Genomic DNA, 6994 nt, shown 5'->3' on the forward strand with positions numbered 1-6994 from the left:
TTTAGCCCACTCGAGTTGGCCGGCGGGACTACTGTTCGGACTCTCTCAGAGGCCCGACCTTCGAGCCTCTTGACCAAGTCCCACTGGATATCTTGTCTTTCAAGGTATCGCTCCTTCTGGCACTGACGACCACGAAGAGAGCGAGTGAGCGTTCTGCTCTCTCCACTAGCCCTGAGTGTCTTTCCTTGGCGTCGAGGAGTCTTCGGTGTCATTCCCTCCTAACCCAGCGTTCCGCCCAAAGCTTCTGAGTTCTTTGTTCCGGGCGACGACCATCACGCTGCAGGCCTTTCATCCGCTGCCCCACTCGGACCCGGGTCAGGAACGTCTTCACCTGTTGTGTCCAGTGAGGGCTCTGGCCTGGTACTTGCGGCGGGTGGCTGTGTTTAGGCGCTCTGATGCCCTATTCATCTGCCACGGTAGATGCCGATGGGGTGAGGTGATCTCCTCCCAGAGGTTTTCTCATTGGGTGAGATCGGCCATTATCCAGGCCTACCAAGCAGCGGGTGGATCTGGTAAGCTGCTTCTTGGGCGTCCACGTCAACCTTTGCTAAGGCCTATCTCCTCGACGTGACGCCGGGATCAGTAGCTCATACGGTTTTGAGTGCTGCTGTGCCCCCCTCGGGGCCCACGGCTCCAGTAGACTTGGATCCTAGGCCGGCGGGGCCCTAGCGATGCTGCTTCAGGAGCGGCGTCCAGCTGGGGATACATTTATCCCGTCGGGCTTCGCCTTGGGTTTAAACCAATAGTGAAGCTGTTAGAGGGCGGAGCACCAATATGAAGTAGAACCCCTGGTTTATCTATCATAATCTCAGGTTCTACGAATTAGTGCGAAGCCCTCTAACCTCGTCGCCCAGTGGCCGCCCTTCTCGCTGAGTTTTCAGTTGGAGGAAGTGCGGCGGGTGTTTCCCGCCTTTATAGGAAGTTGACTGCCCCCTGCTGGGTGGCGAGTTCATTAAGCTTTCTCAGAGACGAGGCGGTGCCTCGGGGTAAACCAATAGCGAAGCTGTTAGAGGGCTTCGCACCAATTCATAGAAGATATGAAGATAATTCAGGGGTTATAACTGTTTTTCCTACGCTTTTGAACGCAGCACACGATGCCTTCAGGAGAATCATAGGCTCATTGACACTGTTTTGAGTTGAACTTTGACTGAAAATAAAACTCGTTCTGCTCTATTTCGTGGTTCGTGAGTCACGACACGAACATTAAAGCGACTACAACTAGTCGTCGGTGAGTTTTTAATGTTTTTTTATTGAAAATATCACAGAGAGATGTTTCTTCACTGCCTCAGCAGCCAGTGACGAGAAAAACTATCGCCTGAACAGGGACTTGAACCCTGGACCCTCAGATTAAAAGTCTGATGCTCTACCGACTGAGCTATCCAGGCCACGGCACAGTAGAATGCCATGAGAAATCAAGAATCAACAACCATTGACTAAAAGTCATTTTATTAGTGAGTTGTGATCAAAATAGAACAACACAACTGATTGTGTTGTAACTGGTTTTAGGATCTAAACATTTGATGATCCTTGTCTGCCCCTGCCCTTGAGAACAAGAGTGAGGTGTGTGTTGATGGCAGGAGAGAAGAGGAAGAGACTCACACACTCCTTTTATTTTTTTAACTTGAAAAGACGCGTCATCACAGCTTCTCACCTGCCACGTCACTCTTGTCCACCAGAGGGCGGCAGAGGATAAACAAATACTCACGAGCGAGTCAATCGTTTTCGTCTTGATTTGTTTCCATGTCTTCGAGTTAATGATCTGAAAAAAACGCATTGATTTACTGAAAGTGAAATTAAAGATTATTAATCGGTCATTTATTAAATAAATATGTATTTTTAATTCCTCACTAAACGACTGGTTAACGAGTCATTGATGTGGATCAGCACCTCTATTTTATTCTTGTTACTCACTAGTATGACTTTAAAAGAGAACTAGTTAGTCTAAAAATGTTTTTATCTTATGTAGCAACGTAAAAAAAAATTGTCTGATCTTGTGACTTTTTACACGTAAATGAAATAAGTCGAACTGATATTACAGATGAATCCGAGGAGAAAGTTTCTTTCGAGCAGGAGTGAAAAACAGCATCAGTGAGACTCAAGCTCTCATCTTTGTCATCTAAGGGATCATATGAAGAAGAAGAAAGACAGGATTGCGAGATGATCTAATGGAGGAGAAATAAAAAGCGAGATCGATCGTCTCAATTCTCTTTTATTGCTCGGACCGTCGGAGTCTGCAATAAAAGTTCTCCACGTTCGACAGTTTAGATTCTGGATTAATGCTGTTGAGTGATGTCGTTAAAAGTGATTTGAAATATTGTCACACGGTATATATGTTTTGTGGGTTTACTCCGGGCACTCCGGTTTCCTCCCACAGTCCGAGAACATACAGAGGTGGATCGGGAACTTGGGGGATATTGTGCATAAGTTTGAGAGTGTGTGTGAATGGTTGTCTGTCTTTGAGTGCCCTGAGATAAACGGGTGTCCTGTCCAGGGTGTCCCCTGCCTCTTGCCTGAAGAAGCTAGGATAGGCTCCACCCGCCTCGCGACCGCAATAAGGGAATAAGCGGCACTGAAAATGAATAAACGGTGAATCACAATGGGCCTAACATGGAGCCCTGTGGAACGCCAGACACATTATCTATTCATATAGAGACGCCAACATTCATATTTCTCCGCTGCTTCGGTTCAAAACATAGTCTTAGAAGTGAGAACGAGTCCCGAACCATAGGCAGACCAAAGTAAACGATACAGAACCAGACGGAACATCTTCTCTGGACGTCCGCCAAAAAAAAAAGGAGAAGAGACAAAGCGTGTTTTTTTTTACCGCTTTACAAGTCGTCAGCTGATTGTTTACGAGTTTAATCTGTTCATTTTCAACACGTCAGAGTCTTACAGACGAACAGAACCACATCATCTGCATATATAGACAGAAAATCATCCAGTTAGTCAAAGAGGTTCACTATTTGAATAAGCTGATATGATATGATGATGTGCGTGTGTGCGTGCGTGTGTGTTTGTGCGTGTGCGTTTGTGCGTGTGCGTGTGCGTGTGCGTGTGTGTGTGTGTGTGTGTGTGTGTGTGTGTGTGTGTGCGACAGCAGCCTTCTCACTCACAAGTGTAAGTAAGTAAGTAAGTAATTTTTATTTATATAGCGCTTTTCCAGACCAGGGTCACAAAGCGCTTTAAGTATCAAAACAATACTCAATAAAGTATATACTTTAAAGGTCAAGATAATACTGAGAACAACACAGTTGAGAGTTCCAGAAAATCAAGGAAAAGCCTGAACAAATAAAAACACTTAAGATGTTTCTTAAAGGAGTCAGTAGATCCATCAAGCGCAAACAAGTGTGACCAGTCTTGTGACACTGTGATGCGGCAGGAAGTGATGCGGGCAGCGGCAACATGCCAACCATGTGCTCCGCGCTAATTAGCTCATCCGCTCATTTCTAGCCGCTGAAGCTGTCGCGGAGGATTCTAGCGAGAAGAAGAAGAAGAAGAAGAAGAAGAAAAAAGGGCCATTTGTCCAGAAGCGTCCGCAGACAGTGGAGTCCATTGATGATCACACGAGTGGCTGCTGGCCCTGGAACCGTCACGATGATGTGGGATTTAAAGGGAGTTGAACCGATGTTTGGTGTCTATGAATACCACGGTGACGTCGAGACCCTGGACCGGCATGACCTCAGTTTCTCTGATAGTTTTAACAACGTAAACGTCAGGAGCGTGTGATGGCAAGAATCCGGAGATCACGATACAGGGACGACGACACGATTACGATGACGGTATTATGGCGGGAAATGTTTAGTATTGTCCAGTACTTGACTCTGGTGTTGTAGTATTTACAGACCACATGACTCTTAATGAAGTCGTAACTACTTTCATTCGTTTTCAAACCAAACTATGTCCAAAAATCAGCTTTAAAAGCTGCTGGAGTCACTGTATCCTCTCGTCCCCAGTCATCACTGGGATCTCACAAGATTTCATTGTTTATTTAGCTAAGGAGTACGTAATGACTGCTGCCATCTAGTGGAACAATGATAAAAAATTAAATATAATTTGAAAGCAAAACATAAAAGTAATAAACTTAATTTATACAGTGCTGTTGAATATCATGAAGGTACTTTTTGTGATATTTAAGTGTATCAATATTTTCTTACACACCTATTATAAAGTACATTTAGGTTCGCTAAGCCCTGTACATGATCCCCAAACTTCAGACTCTTAACTTGAGAGAGTGGGTCAAAGTGCTGAGGGGGTCTAATGCTAGTGGAGAGTCATCATCCCAGCGCGACGAGATCCAACATCACTGCTACACAACTCAAAAATGTCTTTCATCAGTGCGACCAAAAGTGACAAGTGGCTCGACCACACTCAGGCATGAAGGATGGTTGTGTGTTTGAACGCTAGATAACTGGTGTGACGGCTGCCTTGCCCGAGGGTCTGGGGCAGGGCAGCTTCTGTCAGTTGATCTGATGCGGGGACTTTTTGGGGCGGGGTCCCGAGACTTCACCTGCCAGCTAGTGGCGACACAATGACTAACAGACGCACAAACGTTTGTGTGCAACACACTTGTGTGAGCGGAACAAATGGATGTTCTCTTGAGATCATCATCGGATCATGAGGAGAACTCCGTCACCTGGAAGTTCTTCTTTTATCCTGTGGTGGTTCAGGGCCTCGTGTTCATCATGTCGGCCCCGGCTGCTGAATGGGCCCCTGTGTCTGGGCCACTACTGATCGTGTGACCTTTGATCCCTTAGGACAGCGTGACCCTGGAGACGAGTCACAGCAGCAGATCATACTTACATGTGTCGCACGGAGTTTGTCTAGTACACACAATAACGGCAACAACAGGAACAACAACAGTAAAAAACCAAACAAAAAAACAACAGTAACAACATCAGCCACAAATACTACAGCAGCAACAGCAACTACAGGGACAAAAACAGTAAAAACAGCAATAAAAGTAACAACATCAGCAACAAAAACTACTATAGCAATAACAGCAACAGAGGCGTTGACGTAAAGGCAACAGCAACAGTGGAGGCAACAGCAACAACATTAACAACAACTGCATAAACAGCAACAACATCAGCATTAGCAACTGCATCAACAGTAAAAATAGAATCAACATCAACAACGGCAACAGAAAAAAAACAAAAAAAACAACAACAAATAAACAGCAATAACAGTAAATACAACAGCAAAAACAATTACAACAATAACAGTAACAACAACATCAGCAACAACAACTACTATAGCAATAACAGCAACAGAGGGGTTGACATCTATCAGCAGCATTCACAACAAAAACTGTAACAGCAACTGCATCAAAAACAACAACACAACAGCAACCACAGCAACAACAACTGCGTAAACAGCAACAAGCGCAGCAACAGTAGAGGCAACAGCAACTACAGCAACAGTAGAGGCAAAAAGTAACAACAGCAACAACAACTACTATAGCAATAACAGCAACAGAGTCATTGACATCTATCAGCAACATTGACAACAAAAACTGTAACAGCAACTGCGACAACAGCAACAAGCGCAGCAACAGTAGAGGCAAAAGAAACAACAACAACAATGGCAACTGAATTAACATCAACAGCAACAGTAGAGCCAAAAAGCAACAACTGCATTAACAGCAACAAGTGCAGAAACAGTAGAGGCAAAAGAAACAACAACAAAAATAGCAACTGAATCAACAGCAACAGTAGAGCCAAAAATTAACAACAGCTACAACGACTGCATAAACAGCAACAAGCGCAGCAACAGTAGATGCAAAAGCAACAACAGAAACAGTAGAGGCAAAAGAAACAACAACAAAAATAGCAACTGAATCAACAGCAACAGTAGAGCCAAAAATTAACAACAGCTACAACGTCTGCATAAACAGCAACAAGCGCAGCAACAGTAGATGCAAAAGCAACAACAGAAACAGTAGAGGCAAAAGAAACAACAACAAAAAATAGCAACTGAATCAACAGCAACAGTAGAGCCAAAAAGCAACAACAGCAACAACAACTGCATAAAAGCAACAGTAGAGGCAAAAGAAACAACAACAAAAATAGCAACTGAATCAACAGCAACAGTAGAGCCAAAAAGCAACAACAGCAACAACAACTGCATAAAAGCAACAGTAGAGGCAAAAGAAACAACAACAAAAATAGCAACTGAATCAACAGCAACTGTAGAGCCAAAAATTAACAACAGCTACAACGACTGCATAAACAGCAACAAGCGCAGCAACAGTAGATGCAAAAGCAACAACAGAAACAGTAGAGGCAAAAGAAACAACAACAAAAATAGCAACTGAATCAACAGCAACAGTAGAGCCAAAAAGCAACAACAGCAACAACAACTGCATAAAAGCAACAGTAGAGGCAAAAGAAACAACAACAAAAATAGCAACTGCATCAACAGCAAAAACAGTATCAATATCAACAACAGCATCAACAGCAACAACAGCAGCAAAAACAACAGCAACTCCAAGAGTAGAATCAACAGCAACACAAACAATAGAAACATAAAAACAACAACTATATATAGTTGACACGTCAACACCTGAAGGTACGACTAGTGTTTTAGTCTCAAACCCTTAGAACCAGTCATGTGACCTACAACAGAGGCTGTGGTCACATGACTAGAATTCCACTCCTAATGATATTTGTTTCTTCTAATGACTCGATCTGTTGACCATCGTCCGCGGCAACAACAACAAACACACAACAAAATAAAAGCCTCTGCCACTCTTGCTCCGTTGCCACGGAGACCCATTCAGATGCCCGGTGGTGACCCTTGACCCGAGGGGAGGCTGGTGAATGCAGCATAAAGGGGGCGGCCGGGCCGGGGCATCTGGGGTATCATCTGGCGCCAGACAAAGACCCTCGCCAGCTGGGGAGGAGGGCAGCAGGAAGAAGGGGGCACGAGGAGAGAGAGAGAGGCTTTTCTTCTGCCCTCTTCAGAGAGAGAGGGCGGCCATTGACACCCTGCATCT

The 6994-nt window shown here is 44.5% G+C and overlaps 1 non-coding gene across 1 annotated transcript; it reads right to left on the reverse strand.

Annotated features, from left to right (window-relative positions):
• Window positions 1–1312: 1312 nt before the first annotated feature.
• On the reverse strand, window positions 1313–1385 carry trnak-uuu (transfer RNA lysine (anticodon UUU)). The gene has a single exon. It is a non-coding gene; the product is annotated as a tRNA-Lys (tRNA).
• Between the last annotated feature and the right edge of the window lie 5609 nt (window positions 1386–6994).

Source organism: Callionymus lyra, chromosome 1, assembly GCF_982586985.1.
Source record: "Callionymus lyra chromosome 1, fCalLyr1.hap1.1, whole genome shotgun sequence".
Lineage (NCBI taxonomy): Eukaryota > Metazoa > Chordata > Actinopteri > Syngnathiformes > Callionymidae > Callionymus > Callionymus lyra.